Source organism: Pseudorca crassidens, chromosome 11 (assembly GCF_039906515.1).
Source record: "Pseudorca crassidens isolate mPseCra1 chromosome 11, mPseCra1.hap1, whole genome shotgun sequence".
In the NCBI taxonomy this organism is placed as follows: domain Eukaryota; kingdom Metazoa; phylum Chordata; class Mammalia; order Artiodactyla; family Delphinidae; genus Pseudorca; species Pseudorca crassidens.
The window spans coordinates 68,676,504-68,700,519 of NC_090306.1; the positions used below are offsets into that span (position 1 = coordinate 68,676,504).

The 24,016-nt window shown below is 35.5% G+C and overlaps 1 protein-coding gene across 5 annotated transcripts in view; it reads right to left on the reverse strand.

Annotated features, from left to right (window-relative positions):
* Positions 1-24,016, reverse strand: part of LIN7A (lin-7 homolog A, crumbs cell polarity complex component) — a 365,099-nt gene that overhangs the window by 286,347 nt on the left and 54,736 nt on the right. The window lies entirely within an intron of this gene.

Genomic DNA, 24,016 nt, shown 5'->3' on the forward strand with positions numbered 1-24,016 from the left:
ATCTTCTTTAATTCTCACAGCTTTGTCAAAATAGCACTAGATTAAGACGAAGTGCCAACCTATACTTTGGAATATAAAGGTTTGGGGTTTTTTGAATAATCATAGAGAACCTTACTATATTATTCTCTCCTTAGAGCTTTTTTAAACTGAGTGGCAAGTATGTTCACGGTAAAATATCTGAATCTTAGACTTGTTTTAATAACTACTTATCTGTCTGTTCAGTCAATAAATACTGTACTTACTATATCCCAGACTCTGTTCTAGGCACTGGGATATTGCAGTGAATAAGAAAAGGCCCTGTTCTCACTTGGCTTATATTCTATATGGGAGAGAAAGACAATAAACAAACTAAGAAACAAACAAGAAAGAGGTCAGTTAGTGACTATGTGCTGTGCAGAGAATGAATAATTTGAGGACTGAACTGAGTCTAGAATAACGTCAGGATTACAAAAGACAGAGATAAGGGAAAAGGGCATTCTGAGAAGCGGGAGAGAAAAGCCAGGGATAGGAGAGCAGACATGGTGCGTTTGGGCAAAATAGGCAGTTCAATTTGGAGCATAAGAAAAACAAGCCTAAACAAGGGCCATTGAGAGTCAGGTTGTGAAAGATAATGTACTTAACAGAAATGTAATGAACCTTTCGTGAATAGCTTTGTGCCCATCATACAATGAAATGTACAGACTATCCAGGCTAAGAAAAAAAATTGTGTTGTAGCATCTACATTAAAAACTACTAACATCAGAATGAAATAAAGAGTTACTAATTCTGTGTTGAATGTTAGAAAATTGAAGATGAAATAAAATATAAAATGTTCATTTTAATTATTTTTCATTTCTTTCAAAAAAAGTTTTTTAATTTATTTTAATTTACTTATTTTTGGCTGTGTTGGGTCTTCATTGCTGTGCACGGGTTTTCTCTGGTTGCACTGAGCAGGGGCTACTCTTTGTGGCAGTGTGCGGACTTCTCAATGTGGTGGCTTCTCTTGTTGCAGAGCACTGGCTCTAGGCGCACGGGCTTCAGTAGTTGAGCACGCGGGCTCGCAGGCTCTAGAGCACAGGCTCAGTCATTGTGGCGCATGGGCTTAGTTGCTCCACGGCATGTGGGATCTTCCCAGACCAGGGCTCGAACTTGTGTCCCCTACATTGGCAGGCAGATTCTTAACCACTGCGCCACCAGGGAAGTCCTCAAAAGAAATTTTTAAAAATTTTAAAAGAATTCTGAAATCTGAATAATCCTCATTTGTAGGGTCTTATTTGCATTATTTTACATTACCAGTTATCATGAAAATAATAAATATAATAATTAATGTTTGCTCTGATTCTGCCATAGGCAATAGCACATGTAGTAAGTGCAAAGTCTTTCTGGTAATTGTATATTTTATTTATGCCTATTTAATTCATAGAATATAAAATGATGTTTTTGTTTCATTTTGAAATGAACATTTTTCTGTTTTCACAGAAGTTATGATTGATCTTTTATGATGAAATTTAAATTCAAAGCTTACAATTTTCCTTTTTTCTTTATGCATCCCAACCTCACAGTTACATCATTGGGAAAGCCTAATAGATGCAAGAGAGGCAAGATAAAGTGATTTTTAAAAGTGATACTGGACTCATTTCTTTCTCTCATCTACTCAGGAGATACTTCTGAACTTTTAGAACCCACAAACTTTAATGTTTTTTTAAAAAATATTTTTATTACCATCACATCTTAAAATGTTTTTAATATACTCAATTTTGAGTCTACAATTATGCTTTTATCCAACAAATCTTTATGATGCACCTGCTACTGTATATGCCAGACACTGCTCTATGTTCAGTGGTAAACATGGAAGGAGTGACTTTCCTTATGGAGCTTAGATTTTATGAAGGGAAACAGATAAAACACAAATAAACAATAAATCAGATAATCTTAGGTAGTAGTAAGAACCACAAACAGTGATATGCTGAAGGCTGTTCACACGTGAGACCCAGCTATGTGCATCTTGCCCCAACGTCACTTTTAGTGACATCACATTGGTATCTTTAGACTGGCCATGGTGGGAGTGTTTACACCATGGATATTGGCAAATATTACATATGGAAGCTTTGTGTTTTCCTCAGGAAAGCTAGTTGTTAAACATTTGCCATCATACCATGAAGCCTACAAGGAAAATAAAATAGAAAGTTGTGATGAAACATGCAGCAGGGAGCAGGCAACATTAGAATGATCAGAAAATAAGTCACATTGTGTTTGATACAAAATTTTTTAAAAATAACATATCTACCCTGTATTTGATGGAGTACTGACTAGGATGCTGGGCCTGGGATGAAGTTAGAAGAAATAGGAGACATTCATGTTATTTCTGAGGAATTACAAAATATTTGGAAAGGAAAGAGAAGCATCAATGGAAAGGCATAGTATGAATTACACAATGATGTATCAACAAGAATAAGTGATAGTATAAATTTGTATATGTTAAAGGCATACATAATAAAAAAAAAAGTCTGGGTTCTTTGAATGCTTCCTGGAGGCAGTTTACATTCACTTTCATTTTTTTATTTTATTTATTTTTATTTTTTTATTTTTTTTTTGCGTTATGCGGGCCTCTCACTGTTGTGGCCTCTCCCGTTGTGGAGCACAGGCTCCAGACGCGCAGGCTCAGCGGCCATGGCTCACGGGCCCAGCCGCTCTGCGGCATGTGGGATTTTCCCGGACTGGGGCACGAACCCGTGTCCCCTGCATCGGCAGGCGGACTCTCAACCACTGTGCCACCAGGGAAGCTCTTTTATTTATTTTTTAAAATAAATTTAAAATTTTTAAATTTTACTTATTTTTGGCTCTGTTGGGTCTTCGTTGCTGGGTGTGGGCTTTCTCTAGTTGCGGCGAGCGGGGGCTACTCTTCGTTGTGGTGCGAGGGCTTCTCATTGCAGTGGCTTCTCTTGTTGCAGAGCACGGGCTCTAGGTGCATGGGCTTCCATAGTTGTAGCATGCAGTCTCAGTAGTTGTGGCACGTGGGCTTAGTTGCTCCACGGCATGTGGGATCTTCCCGGACCGGGACTCAAACCCGTGTCCCCTGCATTGCCAGGTAGATTCTTAACCACTGCATCACCAGGTAAGTCCCTACATTCACTTTTAGAGGAGACTTGGAGATATTTTCTTTCCTGTATGCGGATAATAAAATGTCACAGAGGAGAAAGCTACTCTTTGCAATTTTGAATCAAAAGATTGCTACCAGGGCTTCCCTGGTGGCGCAGTGGTTGAGAGTCCGCCTGCCGATGCAGGGGACAGGGGTTCGTGCCCCGGTCCGGGAAGATCCCACACGCCACGGAGAGGCTGGGCCCGTGAGCCGTGGCCGCTGAGCCTGTGCGTCCGGAGCCTGTGCTCCGCAACGGGAGAGGCCACAACAGTGAGAGGCCCGCGTACTGCAAAAAAAAAAAAAAAAAAAAAAAAAAGATTGCTAACCAAGTGGACCAGATCTTCTATGGGATTTCATGAAAAGTAAAGAAAAGGAGGGACAAGATTATCATAATTGGGTGCCTATGTTACTAGAGAATCTTATCATGGTGATGAGAGAACTCTATTGCCTTGATCCTTAAAAAAGGACACTAAGGATGTTCAAGGCTTGTTTTATTCAAACTTTAGCTTTATTTAAAATATGGTTTAAATGGGTTTCTCTTGAAAGCACCTCAGTTCCTGACTTTCATTTTTTTCTTAATCCTGCCCAACTTCTCTCGAATTCTGGAACAATGGAATTAATTAGGAATATTAGGAAGAAACAGATGAAAAGGCCATCTTCAAATTCTTCCCAGATTGTGACATGATACAGTAATTGAGGCAGTAACAGAATTTACTGTAGGTGTGCTGAGGGCCATACTGCCAGTAATTAGCAAGTTTGAGGGCAAAATGCAACATTAGCATGGACAGCACATTCAGGAGAGAGTTATAAACTCTTATTTTTCTCCTTCAATTCTCTAAATTAAAGCAAAAATCACTACGATTTTAATCAGTTTGCATTTAAATGTGATCTTTCTTAGGCTCAGCCTGAAGCATAAAGTGTAATATCTTTTTCCTATAACTTCTCAGTGGGGTCAAATTATGTTTTTCTTAAACTAAGTGCCCCATTCTCTGCTTCTCTGCCTTCCCTGCTTTTCTGGTCCTCGATGAATTCTTATCCCCTTGCTCGTGTAGGTGATCTTTCTGATGCTTATAATCTTATTGTGCCATTCCCCAAGTCCGCAGCTATGCAAGACACCACCTTGAAATACAGGATCTCTGAGAAACTTCCTCTTTCAGTGATTTCTTAATTTTACTTCTTGCTCAAAGCATTTACTTGAATAATAAATACAATTATGGCTTTATTTTGGCTTCTTGAGGATTTAACTAGAATAAAAAAAAATAAAAAATAAGGCAAATGAAAAATGTTTTAACTCTAAGTATCATCAGGTTCCTGTCACCTCGAATTTTGCATAGATCAGTAGTGGCAAATCAAGCCGAACAAATATTTTTGTCTAGACCCCAAATCAAAGCAATTGCAAATAAATGGAGAAAGTAAGCAAACCTCTGCCATTTTTAACCTAGGACACGCAAGTAAACTATTAAGTCTTTTATGTAGTTAATATATTTTCTTTTTAACGAGGAATTTTTTTTGAAATGTTAAGTGTAAGACAAGGCACATGGAAAACAATTCTTGATAGGTATTACAAAATCTTACCACAAGTAACCAATGTTAACAGGGATTTTCGTGTCTTCTTTCAGAAATTATATGTACATACACATATATATGTGTCTACACACATTCATGTGTGTTCACATATCTTTTAAATAACTCAAATAGCCTTATACACCATATTTTACACCTTGATTATTTTATCTAGTGATATTTTCATATCAATACATTATATATGTAAGATCTCTTAACTACTTCAAAAAATTCCACTGAAATCTTCTCTTATAGATGAACTTTCAGGCTGTTTCTAGGTTTTTGCTATCTCAAACAGCATTAAGAAGGAAAATCTTTCTTGTTTATATCATCTTTATGAGCATAAATTCCACTCGGTTATAACTGTGTACTTCCGTATAACCCAGGGCTAATGTGGCCCTTTTCAATGATAATGCTCTCAGATTATCACACCTGCAGCCATTTTATTCCTGTTTCATTGTAGGCATTCTATCCCATGAGAATTGATACCTCTTTTCTATAGAACTGTCATATTTAATTGAACCTAAAATGTCAAAGTGACTGAAAAAAACTATTTGCCATACACTGAGGACCATTTTTGTCTTCAAAATATGTGGTATGAAGCACCCTCCAGCAATCCAGTAAATCAATGATGATCACCCCAATTTTCAACTGAGAAACTAACAGTGTCTAAAGCAAGTTAAAAATTAAGAGCCTAGGGCTTCCCTGGTGGCGCAGTGGTTGGGAGTCCACCTGCCGATGCAGGGGACACGGGTTCGCGCCCCGGTCTGGTAAGATCCCACATGCTGCGGAGCGGCTGGGCCCGTGAGCCATGGCCGCTGAGCCTGCGCGTCCGGAGCCTGTGCTCCGCAACGGCAGAGGCCACAACAGTGAGAGGCCCGCGTACAGCCCAAAAAAAAAAAAAAAAAAAAAAAAAATTAAGAGCCTAAAATAATCCACTTTTGGATATTTGTTCTATTGAAGGTTTTATTACCACCAAATGAGATAGGAACACAGTGAAAGCACAAGAAGATGTTTAAGTACCTTGTTTTTTCAAATAAAGTAACACATTGATTCACTAATTAGAGAAAACTCTAAGTAAAATTTAAAGTGAGAAATACTATTCTTTCATTAAATGTTGTTACTAGTCACTATTCAAAAGAATATTTAAACGTTAATGCATGTAGTGCTCTCTACTGGTCTTATCTTTATTGCAACCACACTGTGTCAAATTTGTATTTACAAAAGGTCATGAAAATTGTCTCTATCCCAAAAGACTACTAGTGTTTTTTAAAAATTTCTATTTGGTGTCTACTTTAAGTGTGTGTGTGTGTGTGTGTGTGTGTGTGTGTGTGCGCGTGCATGGACACACAAATATTCATTTTTGAATTTCCATACTGAAGTCAGTTTTGAACCCTGCACATGAATTGATGACATACATTATCACAATTCAGTAATACAGAGATATTAAAAAAGACGGGTATATAGTTTTAATGCAAGGGATAATGTTTTTCAGTACAGTTAATAGGCAGTGGCAGCATCTAAGGTGCTTGCTTTTCCTGATCCCTGGAGAAGACAGGTGAAGGCCTCCTAGGAGGAGAATGGGTGGCTGTGTGTATTCAGCAATTTTTACGGGACAGTGGTCACCATCATGAGCTCTTCTCTTTTTTTCCCTCCACTACTCCTTCCTGCTCCACTCCTCAAATATTTAAAAAATCAACTTAGTGGTGATTTTTTTAAAGCTTAAGAGCAAATTTTATTACCGGTAGTTATGAAAGCTATTTGCTTCGGAAGTGTGTGTGTGTGTGTGTGTGTGTGTGTGTGTGTGTGTGTTAGATAGAGAGAAAGAAAATACATTCATTCATTCATTCAATAGTTTCATGTCAAGTGGCTGCTACGCACCAAGCCCTGTGCACTGAAGATAAAGCACTGAAGATAAAGCAGTAATCAAGACCACTGATACTCTACTGGAATTATTGGTATCTGTGGAATTACTTCTCAATTAAAATAGTTACAAATGCTATTAAGGGAAGTACATGGTACAGTGAGAATCTATAACCTAAATCAATGTTTAGGGATTCAGAAATGACTTCTCCAAAAATGGAACATTAATGGTGTGTTTAAGGAGAGACGTGAGCATGTTTAAACACTAGCCGTTCTTTAGTATACTCAGTTCCTTCTTAAGCACAGAACTGATTTGGGAAAGTTATCTTTTCCATCATTACTGCCTGATTGAGTGAACATAAATGGAAGGAACACTCATTACTCTGGGGAACTTCCTGGCCACGAGTTTTCAATATGGTCATCATTTGTCTAAAGCAATACATACCAGTCCTATATTTATTACTAACATTTAGTACATTATATTAGGCCTACTAAAATATTTGTTTGAAGCTAATTACTATTTTTCATGACTATTTGATATTACTTAGGAAGTACCCACACATGCTCTTACTGTATTTGGTCCGAACAGAGAGAAAGCAACTTAATTCTAAAAAAAAGACAGCATTGATATTGACATATATACTACTGAACAAGTTGCATCCACCCAAATGTACTCCTCCAGAGTCAAAATAAAATATAATGATATTTTTGAGCCAATAAGGATGTTAAAGAACATCAAATCTGACCAATAGTGGAAAATGAGATCCAGAGAGATTAAATCATCTGCCCAACTTTTCCTAGCTAGTGAGGAACAGGGCTTAGACTGAAAGCCAAGTGACAATCAGTTCAGTCCTTTTTATACTACACTATAACACTAGATTGTAAATTTCATGAGCAGAGAGACAATGTTTGGTTTGCCACTGTATATTCATTGCTTGGCATAAAACCAGTGCTCAATAAACACTAGTGAATAAAAGAATGAGTAAAATAATCATTTTTCCTAGAAGATAAACTTCACTTTAAATGCATTTTACAATGAAAAATTAGGTCACTATATTTACTGATTGCTTCATTTGTACAAGATATTTGCTCTACTATATCCTATGGAGATTTACAAGAAAAGGATAGATAAAATGTGACCCCTGCCCTACAGTAACATATAGCTGTCATAATTATCTCCAGAATAAGGTAGGGCTTGGTAAGTGCCACAACATTAAAATATATGAACAAAGGATTACATGGAACATGGTAGGCATCATGAAAGACTGTCATTTATGCTGCGTCTTTGAAAACAGAAGGATTTTTTAGGTGGAGGCAGAACTGAATAGACATTTCAGTTGAACTGAACAGAATGTGTAAATGTACGCCTCAGGAAGCAATGGCATGTATGTTATTATTGAAACAGTTAAACTTGACTGAAACATGGAAGATGTGAAGGAAGTAGCAAAATATTAAGATTAGAAAGAAGCTGGTAGGGAAGGGGAATGGCAGGTACCATAGGGGGCTTTGGAGGTCACTGAGAAAAGTTTAGAATTTATTCAGAAGGCCATTAAAGTTTTTGAGCAGGAAGGTGAGGAGGTTCTTCTTGAAATAGTATATTAAAATTTATTATAGAAAAATGATTACAAATTCTAAATAGAGTAGCAGAAAGTCAAAATTATCCATATCAACTGGTGATGTTCTAGTCACATATGAAGAGAAAAGACCCAATCTGAGGTCACACAGACAGGCCTTCACACCAAACTATAGCTTGGTTGATTGGTTGCATAGCACTCAATGCAATTTTCTTCATTGTTCATCATGGAAGATATGAAACAACATTACTTTTTTGAAGGCTTTTGACTCTGGCTAAAGAAGTATCTCTAGTATACAAAGGAAAAGTAAGCAGTGGCCAAAGTTTGAAATTCTGAGGACTCAAGATTTCTTAACACCTCACATCTTCCCTAAAATGTCACTGTATATATCCCCCCAAACTCTTTGCTCTTTTGTGAACTCCTACTACTGTAGTAGCTTACCTTATACTCCAGGTAGTATAAAAAGAACAATAAAATAACAGTAAAAAAAATGAGAGATTTTGTTATGGAGAGGATATAATGAAAATACTACTATTACATAGAAAATAAGATATTCATTAGGAGACGTTTTAGGGAATTATTGAGAAAACTTCTTCATTCCAAGGTAAGCTTTGAAATAATGATAATAATACATTCATTCAGTTGAAATGTTTTGAGGAAAATGAACTAGATGAGGACAGAGAGTGGCTATAAAGATTTAAATGGTGGTGCCTATACTGGGTCATTTATGTCAATTCTAATTAATATTAACATCAGTTTTAAAATTAGAGACAAAGCCTGAAGAAAAAAAATGGAACATGTTACTGAGCCTGTAGAAATTGTATTATCAGGCGGGAGGTATCTTCCTCTCCTTACCCCAAGTCTTTATGCGGACAAAATTCCCACCCTAGATTTTCAGCATCATAATGTGTTAGTACATAGTGATTGTCATTTTTATTCAGACTAGTGGTCATATAAAACAGAGATCCATATGTGTGAAAGACATATTTTAACCATAAATATGAGATTTTTAATCTTTCATTTTCATATGAGATATATATATAAATATTATAGCTCTTGAGACATAAAGTATCTGCATCTGATATCAGTGGAACTTTCATAGTAGGAGATGAGATGATATATTTAGGGAAATAGGAGAGATGCAAATGAGCAAGTTAACAATTCTGTGTTATGTGCAGCTCATAATTGCTGCTCTGTGAAGAGTTCCCACTGAGTCAATGGGAGGTGTGGGTGGAGGTTAGAGCCAGGTTAATTGTTGCATTCAACATCATTCAGGAGAAAAAGTGTACGGAAAATTGCAGCATTTATACTTCTGCCCTTCAATTCTCCTTCATCTCTATACTTGTATTTTCTTCACTTATTATTTATATCCCGTGTCTGAATGTTTTCCTCCCTTGACTCCTTAGGTTATTGAAGAGATACGGTCCATGAAGTTGACTTTCAAGGCGTTTTAAAAATAAAGAAAATGCCATTCATCTATCCATTTTCAATACAGAGTTGGAAATATAGTCCCTCGAAAATATGACCAAGTAATATGATTGAAAAACAGATTTTGTGAGGAAAGAGGTATTTTACTATATGTCTCCCTGGCATGCTAAGGATTGCGGTACACCATCAATGCTAAGCCTCCAGGTAATTTTAATTATCATCCGACAGGTCATTTTTCTTTTTTAGTAGTTTCCTTTGGGATCCACCTACTCAATGACTAGTAGTTTCTTCTATGTAAGCAAAGAACCTCTGACTTCAAATATGCTGCTTCAATAATTTGGCCTTCATATTCTCTGAGTCCTCATCTTCACAATGTGATTTAGATCTGGGTTATAGTATAATAATGTGTCAAGGATACTACTGCCTAGTTATCGCCAGCTCCAGGTAGAAATTCTCTTTAAATCTGAGACTTTATTATCAGTGTTTCTTCACTACTTTGTTAATTTAGAAAGTTAATGTTTGTGTAAATTAAAGAATGCCTGCATTTTGCTTCTTGTCTTCTTAAGTATTATTTTATTCTCCTTCTCACTCTTCAAATTTTTCACTTCTTTGTTTGCTTTTATGTTCACCCCTTTTACCAATATTAATATTGCCCTTCCAAATTTTTATTTTTTGAGACATTCCATTGCTAAATTTGGAAAGCGTTTACACAAATCCTGAGGGAACTGAAAGTAGCAGAAAGAAATATAAAACATTTTGTGGACTGTAAGTTGTCATCTTATGAAATGCAAAAATCCTTTTTAAAGAGGAATAAACAAAACTTACTTTTCTTTTGTGTCTTCAACTTTTCAAAGAGAGCTCTGGAAAACAACTTTTCATTAAGTTACAAATTTCCTTCTATGGTAGAAAGGCTTATACTGTATATTTGTTTCACAGGCTTATTGGTGATTTTTATTTTTCTTTTAACTGTATAGAAACCATGAGTCATACACTCATTTTCCTGGTTATACAAAATACAAGTTCGTTATAAAATTTAAACAAATTAAATATAACATGGCAACACCTCCATCAGACGAGACCTTTTCAGATGGGCATTACTTTATTGCGATGAGGGATCGTAACTGTGTTTCCTCCAGAATGAGATGTAGGTTGAACTTCCTCATCTTACTGGCCTGGAATCTCTACTTCCTACAGGTTTCATTTATTAATATTTTGGTGTTACTCATGACTTAGAAGTTTTCATTTGGACACAGCAGCATTTGGGCATCAAATTTGCCTAATTCTATTTGTATCACTGGAATAGTTTAGAAGTTAAAATCCAGGAATTTTTATTAAGAAAATTTTAAAAGTAGACATATAAAAATAGAATATAGACAATTGCAGTTGATTCTCCCAGCTTGATAACAGGTGGACATTTTTAGGCTAAACACGTTATCTCTATTATCTAGCAGTAAAAGAAAGTATTGTGATTACAAACAAATGCATTTATCAAAGTCAAATGAGATTCTTATAATCCTTATCTTGTACCAGAATGTTATCTATTAGAGTTCTAATATATTAATATGAAGACATAATTCAACGCATTTAACATTTTTCTATGGTTTTCGGCAAAAGATCCAGTTCCACTGATCAACATTGGGCATGTTTCTAAGAGTTAAACCAATACTGAAAAATGTGAAAACTCCTTATTCTTTTAAAGGGCATAAGCTAAATATGGACAAGACCATGTTTGAGTTTTGTTTCATTTTGCTTTATTTTGTCCACATACCTAAAATATAGTAGTGAATGAATAATGAGTAGATGGAAAGAAGGAAGGGAAAGAGGAAAGGTACAAATGAATGAACAAATAAATGAAGAGTGATTAAAACTTGTCTGAAAAGGCGACACTGCTAATAAAAATATATTTCTAAGTATTTATTTTATATCTTAAATTTCATATACCACCTGCAATACAGCAAGTAGACTAGTGTTACCTAAAAACTTCTGAGACCTAATGAACAGATAAGTTGTCTGTAATTGGCATATCCCAGCACCCTGTTAGGGAGGACTGACTTCTACTTACATTGCATTTACTTCACAGGATGGCTGTGATTTTGCAAATTACAGTGAGATTGCTTCTTCCTAAGGTTAATCTTAAAGTCAGCTAGTAAGGCAAAAGATTGCCCTTGAAAAACCCCTTCTATCTCCTATAAAACTCGATTTGGGGTCTATACCCTTATATAGTAATTCTTAAATGCATTAAAATTTTAGGAGTACTGTGTTAAGTCAAAACAAAGTTGAAACCCTCAGGAGTGAGTCACTCAGTGCTCAGTGAGAGTATGGCTTCAAGGTTAAGAGTCCCTGCTTTGAAATCAGCCTGCTGATTTTGAATCCTAGATCCAATGATTAGAACCTGTGTGACCCTGGCTAAATGACAATGTCTCTTGCCCTGTTTCCACATCTGTAAAATTGGATTATAAATGGTACCTATGGAATAGGTTGTTGTGAAGGTCAAATGACATAATCTGTGTAAACTGTTTGAAACAGTGTCTGGCATGCAGTAAGTGTGTTTGCTATTCTTCCTGACTTTATAACAACTATAAAATTCCTAATAGAGAACAAATGATGGATGAGAATTATAAAACGTTTCTGTTTGCCTGAAGGATTTACTCCATTCTGTTTTAATAAATCAGCCTCTGCAAACTTAATGAATATAAATAAATTGTGTCTTAGGAGGAGGTTAACAAGATAAAGTGTCACTGGCACACAGTAGACAATGCTTACTGGATTTTAATCTAAATCTTGCATGTGAGCAGTTGGACATGCATACTATTCTTGGAAAAGATACGGAGATGACCTTGACTGCTTACATCTATCTTTCCAGACTGTCGGTAAGTATTGAGGCCCCACTGAACAGGAATCAGTCTCAGGACCTTAGGCATTAAATGCAATTTATATGAGGGTTAGGTTCCAAATCCCACTCAAAAGTTGTTTTCCTATAACATAACTCCACTGCTCTAAGACGTACCAATTCACTCCTGCATAATTTTTTTTAACATCTTTACTGGCGTATAATAGCTTTACAGTGTTGTGTTAGTTCCTGCTGTATAACAAAGTGAATCAGCTATATGCATACGTATCCCCATATCCACATACCCCTATCCTCTTGTGTCTCCCTCCCACCCTCCTTATCCCACCCGTCTAGGTGGTTGCAAAGCACAGAGCTGATCTCCCTGTGCCATGCAGCTGCTTCCCACTAGCTATCTATTTTATATTTTGGTAGTGTATTCATGTCAATGCTACTCTCTTACTTTGTCCCACCTTAACCTTCCCCCTCCCCGTGTCCTCAAGTCCATTTTCTATGCCTGTTTCTTTATTCCTGTCCCACCCCTAGATTCATAAGAGCCTTTTTTTTTTTTTTTTAGATTCCAAATATATGTGTTAGCATACGGTATTTTTCTCTTTCTGACTTATTTCACTCTGTATGACAGACCCTAGGTCCATCCACCTCACTACAAATAACTCAATTTCGTTTCTTTTCATGGCTGAGTAATACTCCATTGTATATATGTGCCACATCTTTATCCATTCATCTGTCGATGGACACTGAGGTTGCTTCCATGTCCCGGCTATTGTAAATAGTGCTGCAATGAACATTGTGTTACATGACTCTTTTTGAATTATGGTTTTCTCAGGGTATATGCCCAGCAGTGGGATTGCTATGTCACATGGTAGTTCTATTTTTAGTTTTTTAAGGAACCTCCATACTGTTCTCCATAGTGGCTGTACCAATTTACATTCCTACCAATAGTGTAGGAGGGTTCCCTTTTCTCCACACCCTCTCCAGCATTTATCGTTTGTAGATTTTTTGATGATGGCCATTCTCACCAGTGTGAGGTGATACCTCATTGTAGTTTTGATTTGATTTCTTTAATGATTAGTGGTGTTGAGCATCTCCTCATGTGTTTGTTGGTAATCTGTATATCTTCTTTGGAGAAATGTCTGTTTAGGTCTTCTGCCCAGTTTTGAATTGGGTTGTTTGTTTTTTAGATATTGAGCTGCATGGGCTGCTTGTATATTTTGGAGATTAATCCTTTGTCAGTTGCTTCATTGGCAAATATTTTCTCCCATTCTGAGGGTTGTCTTTTCATCTTGTTTATGGTTTCCTTTGCTGTGCAAAAGCTTTGAAGTTTCATTAGGTCCCATTTGTTAATTTTTGTTTTTATTTCCATTTCTCTAGGAGGTGGGTCAAAAAGGATCTTGCTGTGATTTATGTCATAGAGTGTTCTGCTTATGTTTTCCTCAAAGAGTTTTTTATAGTGTCTGGCCTTACGTTTAGGTCTTTAACCCATTTTGAGTTTATTTTTGTGTATGGTGTTAGGAAGTGTTCTAATTTCATTCTTTTACATGTAGCAGTCCAGTTTTCCCAGCAACACTTATTGAAGATGCTGTCTTTTCTCCATTGTATATTCTTGTCTCCTTTATCAAAGATAAGGTGACCATATGTACGTGGGTTTATCTTTGGGCTTCCTATCCTGTTCCATTGATCTATATTTCTGTCTTTGTGCCAGTACCATACTGTCTTGATTACTGTAGCTTTGTAGTATAGTCTGAAGTCAGGGAGCCTGATTGCTCCAGCTCCATTTTCCTTTCTCAAGATTGTTTTGGCTATTTGGGGTCTTTTGTGTTTCCATACAAATTGTGAAATTTTTTGTTCTAGTTCTGTGAAAAATGCAATTGGTAGTTTGATAGGGATTGCACTGAATCTGTAGATTGCTTTGGGTAGTAGAGTCATTTTCACAATGTTGATTCTTCCAATCCAAGAACATGGTATATCTCTCCATCTGTTTGTATTGTCTTTAATTTCTTTCATCAGGGTCTTACAGTTTTCCCCATACAGGTCTTTTGCCTCCTTAGGAAGGTTTATTCCTAAGTATTTTATTCTTTTTGTTGCCATGGTAAATGGGAGTGTTTCCTTAATTTTTATTTCAGAATTTTCATCATTAGTGTATAGGAATGCAAGAGATTTCTGTGCATTAATTTTGTATCCTGCTACTCTACCAAATTCATTGATTAGCTCTAGTAGTTTTCTGGTAGCATCTTTAGGATTCTCTATATAATATCATGTTATCTGCAAACAGTGACAGTTTTACTTCTTCTTTTCTGATTTGGATTTCTTTTTCTTCTCTGATTGCTGTCGCTAAAACTTCCAAAATTATGTTGAATAATAGTGGTGAGAGTAAGCAACCTTGTCTTGCTCCTGATCTTAGAGGAAATGGTTTCAGTTTTTCACCATTGAGAACGATGTTGGCTGTGGGTTTGTCATATATGACCTTTATTATGTTGACGTAGGTTCCCTCTATGCCTACTTTCTGGAGAGTTTTTATCATAAATCAGTGTTGAATTTTGTCAAAAGCTTTTTCTGCAATTATTGAGATTATCATATGGTTTTTATCCTTCAATTTGTTAATGTGGTGTATCACATTGATTCATACAGCATATTTTAAATTCATTCTTCAGTTGATGGACATTTGTTTTTTCCCACTATTTTCCTATTATAAGTAATGCTGCCATGAACATTCATGTATGAATTTTTGTGTGGACATTGGTTTTCCTTTCTCTTGGGCATATACCTGGGAGTAGAATTTCTGGATCTTATGGTAAATCTATGTTTAACAATTTTAGGAACTATCAAACAGTTTTCCAAAGTGGCTGCAACACTTTACAACCCCACCAGCAAAGTTGTTTGTTGAGTGACTTTCTTGGACTAATTCAGTCTGTGTTCTTTCTTGCATCCAGCCAACGAAGTCTCTTCTCAGTTAACTTAGTGATCAGCTAATGATTAGACAGAGATTTGCGTTAAGGCCCTGAACCAGTAAGTCTCTCAGTGTTGCTGAGACCCTTTGTTTGTGTGTTAGGGTACACCTTCAGTGCTCCAGCACAGTTAAATCTCTGGCTTAGTCTTTACTTCCTACCTAGGTAGAGCATCAACATCAGCCAAAGGTGGGCATTCTCAGGTCATTCCTGGGTATATGCACAGCTCTGCATGTGAGCATCGCCTCCTAGATTTTCAGGAATATGCCAGTCCTTTTCAAATCCCCCAATAAACATCTCATTCCCCATTTCCTTTTTGAGATTTTTGGTCAACCTCTTGTTAGCTACAAGTAGTATCACTGCCTCAGGCAGCTGCAATATCAAACAATTACCAGTAACTATTTTCTACAAATACCCTGGAGATAAGACTCACACATAGAGAGTTCTGAGTTAGGTCAAATAAAGGCAAGTTCTAAGAATGAAACTTTACCTAGCAGCTGCTAGAAAGGTCAGATAATACCATTTCTCTGGGGATGAGACTTTAGGAAAATCCAAAACCACTCTGTCCCTCCAGTGGCTGCTAGACTGCTGGTTGTTACAGCTGTTTAGTTGTGAGCCTGTGGGTTTTCAGTTCTACTATGGAGCTCGGAAGTGGGTGATGGGAGTAAGGCAAGTTAAAATGCTACAATACTTACTCTTCTTACTGAGATTCAGCCATTTTTATTGCATAAAGACTTCTGTAATTGTTGCAAGCCTTTAGTTAACTTCCAGAGTTTTTAAAAAATTGATTTTGAGCATTATTGCTAGTGTTCTCATTGTTTTTATGGGGAGCAGATTTCTGGACATCTTGACTCTGTCACTCTGGAAATGCCACTTGGGTCATCCCTTCTGGTATGTCTCAGTGGTATCTTAAAGTCAACATCCCAAAATGGAATCATCAATTACACATTGTATTTCCCTACATTTTAATAATCTTCTTTTATAGTCTGTCTTAATGAATTGCTCCAATACTCATTAGGCTACACTAGCCAGAAATCTCTTTTATCTCTCACCCCCATATTCAACCCATTACCAAATCCAGCATATATTATTTCCTAAATGGCTCTCAAATCTATCCACTTTTTAGCATTTCCAGTAAAAACATCATGGCTCATCTTCTCAAAAACTGACTCCTGAGTGCTATAATAACCCTTTGACTAATCTACCTGCATCCAGGCCAGCGTCATCTCACCATTTTTCCACATAATAGACTGCATGACATTTTTAAAATGCAAAAATAGTTATGTCACTTTGGGTTAAAACTCTTGAATGCTTTCCCTACTCTCTTAAAATAAAGGCAAACATTCTTACCATGATCCTCAAAGCTTATTCACGGTCCAAACTATCTTCCGCCATAAGTTAGTAGCATACATTCTACCCTCTACCTGGGAAATTTTCCTTCTTCTCTTGGTCTAGTGAACTTTTACTCACTATATCTGAACCCAAGTGTGACTCTCAGAGAAGCTTTCTCCAAGTCTGACTAAATCACACAGCACCACACACTTGTCCTTCCTAGTAATTATTACAAGAGCAATTTCATATTTGCTTATATGATTATTTAATTAATATCTGTCTTCTTTTTTAGACTATAAGCTCTATGAGGATACTTTTCTGATGTTGTTTACAGTTGTATCCCCTGAATTTTACCACAATGCCTGATGCAAATTTGTGATCAGTAAATATTTGTTAAATAAATGAATGTTAATAATGATCTGTGCTAAGGCTATAATGGAATAAGCAAAATTAATTCCTTTAGCCAAGAAGTTAAACAACATAACTATCCAACAATCACAGGAATCAGTCTGTCTGTTTCACCTTTAGTGTTTTACTCTTCATTGAAAGAATTACTAGTTGCTTTTAAAAAAAAAAGTTCAAACTATGGACATCAGGCCAAAGTAAGCATGTGTAGAATTTACATACTCAATTTGGAGTTAATCAATAAACTCAGATTTTGAAAATTATTTTGACAATTAAGTTCACAATAGCACATTGTATAGATTTTCTATATTTAAGTATTAGCATAGAGTACCAAAAAACTAATAAATATTTTTTCTATTTAACACATATTCTCTGATCTAGCATCATGAATAGATAAAGTTAAATTGCTTGAGTTGCTTGAGGACTATCCATTTAAAAAAGTTATTTTCTAAATTAATTAATTAATTAAATAAATTAAATAAAATAATACGAGTGAATGAACATAATGGATAATGCCTTAAGAGAAAGAAACAAGAAAAGGAAAATTTTTTTTAAACCAAAAAGAAGATAAAAAGAATTTTAGAGAAATGGCAAACATAAAAGATAGGCAAAAAAGAGTCAGGACAGCTCTGAAAAGAGTAATATAAATACGTATAAGAATCTATTATACCATAAAAGTGACATTTCAAATCAGTGGGACAGATTAGTCAATAAATTGTGATACATACATGTTGGGGTATAAATATTTCTCTGGAAGGATCCACAGCACGGCAAAAGCAGATGTCTCTGAGGAGGGAAATGTGTGGCTGGGGAACGTGGGGAAAAGAGTGAGTTTTCATTGAATTCCCCTGTGTACCTTTTCTAATGTTCTGTCACGTGATTCTATTACCTCTGAAGTTCGCCTGAGTTCAAACCCCAGTTCCCCCAATTGCTAGCTCTTAATCTTGGGCAAACTCTTCACACTCTCCAAGCCTCTTTATCTGTGAAATAAGGTCAGTAACTTAGCCTGGTGCTGCCTGGCACAGAATAAACTCTCAATAAATGGAGATTATTAGTGAAAACAAAAAAAGTTATTTTCTAGGCAAAGGCAGGATGGTTCTAAATTATTTTTTTCTGTTATATTGGGGGAAGCCCTTGAAATCACTGATTTGTGGTTAACTATATTCCTAATAATATGTCTTTTGAAGGGACTATCATAGGTCTTCCAAATGATTAGATTGCTTCCTTATCTTCAAATAGACTGAAAAAGATATTTCCTGAGGATTAAATCAGGGTCTATCACTTCACTTCTAGCATCAGAGACCCAGGGTATCAGTGATACCTTATTCCAACATGATGTGACACAACCCTTGCAAAATATCAGTTTCTCTTTCCGTAAGATTGCCAGTGTGGCTTAATGTGGCTTAGAACCATCATTTTATAACTAAGCATTTTGTCACAGATTTGAAATGCTTCAGATGACAGCTTTGGATTTCTTGGCTTAAACTTTTTAAAGCAATCTCTGCAATGAACTGTGCGTCAGTTTTAGATGTATTCTTGACATAGACTTGTCCTTGCATTTCAAGCTGCACCTTACAAGCTACACATTTTCTGCCTGGGAGACAGTTATTTACTTGGGAAATATGTTTATGGTGTAGACTATTTTTTTCCTTTATATGTAGGAAAACCTTGTTTTCTTCCTTATTATACTGATGTTTTTCCTCCCAATATACAAATGAACTGCCATTCTATTGTATTGCTCACTGTGATTTCCCAGATGTTAGGCGAACTCTCTTACTGCTTTTGGGTAGTTTCCAAAATACAATACTTGAATTAAATGTGTCCCCAGTTGATTTTACCCTTTAACTGTGTCCTTCTCTCTTTTTTGTACTGCTATTATATAGAATCCCTCAATGACTTTATTATATTTCAGAGCATGACTGTTATTTCCTGCGATTTTTGTCTTTTCCACTTGAAATATAGTTTCTTATTTCTCTAGCATTTTTAGGATTGAAGCCCATTAGTTACATAGGCAAAAGCTGCAAACATTTCCAAACAACACATTTTAGTATGGTATATTATCATGAAAGAATAAACATATTTAGAACTCCTTCTTCATTTTATTCTGCTTTGTTGGATCTATATGGTAAAATAATTTCTACATCTAAATATGTAACTTATGGTCATCCAAATATAATAACTTTTCAAGTGTTCTACCAAATATTTTAATTTTCTGTTTTATAATAGTTTTAGATTTACAGAAGAATTACAAAATAGAACACAGAGTTCATATATACCCCAAACCTAGTTTCCAATATAAGCAATTGTTGATAGCTTACGTTAGTGTGATATATTTGTTACAATTAATGTGGCAATAAAATCCTAACATTATCATTAACTGAAGTCTATAGTTTAAGATTTCCTTAAGTTTTTTTCCTGGTACGTGGGCGTCTCACTGTTGTGGCCTCTCCCGTTGCGGAGCACAGGCTCCGTACGCGTAGGCTCAGCGGCCATGGCTCACGGGCCCAGCCACTCCACGGCATGTGGGATCTTCCCAGACCGGGGCACAAACCCGTGTTCCCCGCATCGGCAGGCGGACTCTTAACCACTGCGCCACCAGGGAAGCCCAGCATTTCCTTAGTTTTTTAGTTTTTTAGTTTTTGAATTATTCCCGAGTTTTAAACCCTCATATTCACAAATCCTTCTATGAGTTTATAATTTTGGATGCTAAATCCATTGATCAAAGTTTCCGTTACCAAGGCAGTCCAGCTGTGAAACAAGGTTACTTGTGTGGTATATATTTCTTCCTTAAAACTGTTACAAGTCATGGTAATCAGTAGAGAGCTGGAGAAAGATAAAGTATTACAGGTTAATCACACAGTATGCCTTATATGGGACATAAGAACTCTCCTGTTACTGATTTTACTAATTGTTTCTAATTGTTCAAAGTTCATTCTCCAAAATAATATGATCTTTCTTAGACTGGTGTCAAATGAAATAAATCTCTCTACCCACTATGCCATTGATCAGTGATAGATATAAACCTACAGTGATGTATTTAAATGATACACCAGTTCATATAACTATTCATCATTCACTATATATGCTCTGGTTCAAGGAAGAAGTCTGTGGAAAAAAGGACTAGAGTAGTAGATTGGGAAAGGTGGGTAAGAAGGTTATATTGTTAGACTTTTTGGTTCATAGATAATATTCCAGAGGATATTAATATTAATACTATAATTGATATTAATAATGGAAATAATATAATATATATTATATAATATAATAATGGACACAATAATAGATGTGTCCATCAGTCAGAAATACAGAAACCACTCTAGATATTTCAAGTGTAAAGGGATTTAATGCAGAATTAGTTACAAAATTGTTGGAAAAGCTGGGTGAACCAAAGAGTACAGTGCTTTATCCATTGATCCAGAGCTGGAACCATTCCTGCCCTGAAGCCCAGCCTTGCCACTACTCTGATGGAGGCTATGTCCCTGCTGTTATTGCAGATGAGTGGGAACCTGGGAGCCACACTCCCACTCCCATAGAAGAGACTATGTGACACTACTGCTACTACTTCTGCTGAAGGCATCTCCAAAGGCAAGGAAAGATGGCATCTCTCTTCCTCTTGCTTTCCAAAATTCTGTACACAACTAAAAAGGGAAATATATCAGTTTGCAGGATACTACTTCTACAGTTCAAAAGTGAATGAAGGAAGGCAAGAATAGAGCTTATTCCAGGAGAAAAATTACCAAAATACATACAATATGATGGGTACCATTTTAACTATTTTCAGATAGAAAGATATTAATTTAGTTCTCATAACAATCCTGTGTGGTAGGTATGCTTTATACCTATTTATACCTGATGAGGAAACTGAGACATAAAGAAGCTAGGTAATATCAACTTGATATAGCTATTAAGAGGTGGAATTAGGATTTGAACCCAGGCAATATAACTCTAGAGTTGATACCTGTAATCACTGTACTACAATTCAACAAGCACAGGTGCTCTGGAACCTGTTTCATTTGTCCAAAGGAAAAAGCTAATTTTTTCCAAGACCCCCTTCCAAGTATTTCTGATACATACCTGCCCAGGTATTTCATATGGCCTGATCTTCTCTTGCCACTGGTATTGGCCACATTTGATCAACATAGCTCCTCCTTTTTGTATAACCAACAATTTCAATGGTGAGTAATTTCTCTTTCTGGTCACATTCCCTTGAGCCACTGCTACTATCACTGTTCTGGCTTCAGCATGAGGAAAAACACTGGCCTTCCCCATTTTCTCTATGTCTAATATGAATACTTCACCCAAACAACAAAGAGACTCTCTCTTTAAGTTCCCACAACACAGCTAAATATGAAGCTACCACTTGGCTGGATTTTACTGAAGGCTGAAGATAAAAAAAGGATTTGAAAATACAGAATAAATTATAATTACAAAAAAATAAGGTTGCTTTTGGAGTGTGCCAGTCCAGGCCCATCCCTGAAGAGTCGCAGTCATCGGGCACCTCCTGGCCTGGTTTCAGACATGCCTCCAAATGGCCGGGGCCAATTTCCTCTTACCACATGGCATGTTTTTGAGTCTGTCTCTATTCATCAGCCTCCTGGCTCACTGCCCAAGCTCCAGTTAGAGAAGAAGTTCCCCTCAAGACTGAATTTCCCAGCTTTTGTTTCTTTTCCCTTACTAAGAGAAAGTATCCAAAACTTGGGATGCAAAAGAATGACTGCACGTCCTTTCCATGACATACTTTAGTACCATTTAACAGGTCTGCTCAAGGCTTATCTAATTATCTAAGAGGATTCGGTTTTGTCTGATTAACTATTTACTACTGACAAAGTTCCACACTCCATGTAGTTAAATGTTAAGCTTTAGAAGACTGTTAAACTGTAAATGATTTTTGTCCATTTGAGATACAAATGATTTCTGTCTGATAGAAAAGGTAATCCAAAAGGTTACATTTTATGGTCCTGGAGTCTATTAAACAGTTTTGTATTTAATTTAGCAATGTCATTTCAGCATTTTTTTTTTCTCTCTGTAGTACATACTTTGTTCTTTCTTATACTCCATCGAACCAGCTTAACATTTGGCTTAATCCCTCACTAATGTTTTTGACCTGAGCTTACTTTATGTTTCTGTGAGTTATATTTTTAACTTTTAGAAAATTATACTTTGATACTCTGATTGGCTTCTTCACAAGGTTAGTAAAAATAGAAATGTCTACTTCCTTCAGAGCAAGTCTGAACTTGGAAAACATTACAAATGTAGGTCCATATACAATAAGACTAAATATTTGAAACTTATAAATTATGACTACAGGCTATTAAATGAAATATATTCTTCCCTTCTACTTTGACAAATATCACTTCATAATAAACACATTGAAAAATATCTATTAGGCTTTGGTAATGTTTATTACCGAAGGTCAGCAAAATTCCAAAAATGAACAAATTCAAATATTATGTCACATACTCGTTAGTCTATTGAAAAGAGGAAAGTATTTGGATGAGTAATAAAGCAAAGCAAATTATAAATTATATATTTATTTCATATAATTTAATTTTTTAGCCCTCAGCAAAATTACTCATTACACTGTTATAATCAAGGTTTTCACATAATTTGTATTCTATTGACAATATTGCCATATTAGACCTTTGCTGAATATTACAGTGCTTAAAATATGTTTATTTGCTTTAAAAACTTCAATTTGGAAAAATTTATCTGGAACTGTTTATAAAGTTATAATGCAGTACTTGGAATTAGTCTATAAAGTTTCATGTTCAAATATTTGTAATGGGGGTAAGACTTGAAAAATTAACATTTCACTGAAACTATTTCAAAAATACTTAATTTAATTATATTAATATAATTTTATATTACTTATATCAAGATTTTTCCCATTTCATACTGCACCATCTATAACCATACATGTTTCTTTGAGTTGTTTCATTGCTAGGATATTATAAGGAAAATGTAAGGTAGTGATATATGCCTTGCACAGTTTGCTCAGCTCTATTCCATCAAGACCATACCTTGAATTTATAATAGCCAGAAAACAGTATCTATAGAACTTAGTTTCAGTATTAGTTGTCTACGAATCTTCTCCTTTATAATAGTTATGCAAATATTTTAAATTTTCTTAATTTCTTCATTTTATTAGAAATTCAATTTTGTTGCATATTTTACACAAAGTTTTTTAAATTAGAAAAATCATTTTCTCTAAATTTTGAAATAGTGTATTTTAAACAGTCAAAAATTAAAGTATCTAAATTAGTTTTGTTTACCTTTATAAGTATTTGTTAACATTATCAATGTCAAGCAAAAGTTCATATCAAACAACAGCAGATAGCACAAATTCAAAATTGATTTCATTTTCTGTCAAAGACCACAGTTTGCTATTTTATTGTTGGTTATTTAAAGATTGTTTTAATATTTTTGATACTTTATCCAATTATTTATACCAAGCCAAATGGAGATTTTTAATACATGATGAACATTTTCTGCAATTAATTTTGTGCAGCATATACACACAATTTTGAGCATCAACTATATAAAATTAGACAGATTCTAAAAATATTAATAAACATTGAAACTTCAAATTCCCATCACAACAGTATAAAAATTTTATACTATTTCAAAGATACAATTCCATACTCATACACATCCCATGAGATTCTCAGACCTATTATGGAATTGGTCAAAGAAGATAGAAAAATTCTGTGCTTAAGACAAATTCTTAAGAATTTGGGCTTTCTGGGGCAATGTATGGACTAATTAACTTTATTTAACAAGATAATGGTTTGGTATAATATTTGGATAACATGTGAAATACAGAAATTCCACAAATCTTTCCCCAAACAGAGCAAGACCTTCAAGCCTTCCCTTTACTCAGCATTCCTTGTGTTTAGGGTGTGGTTTCATCATTCAGGTTTTATTTGAGAACCTTGTTGTT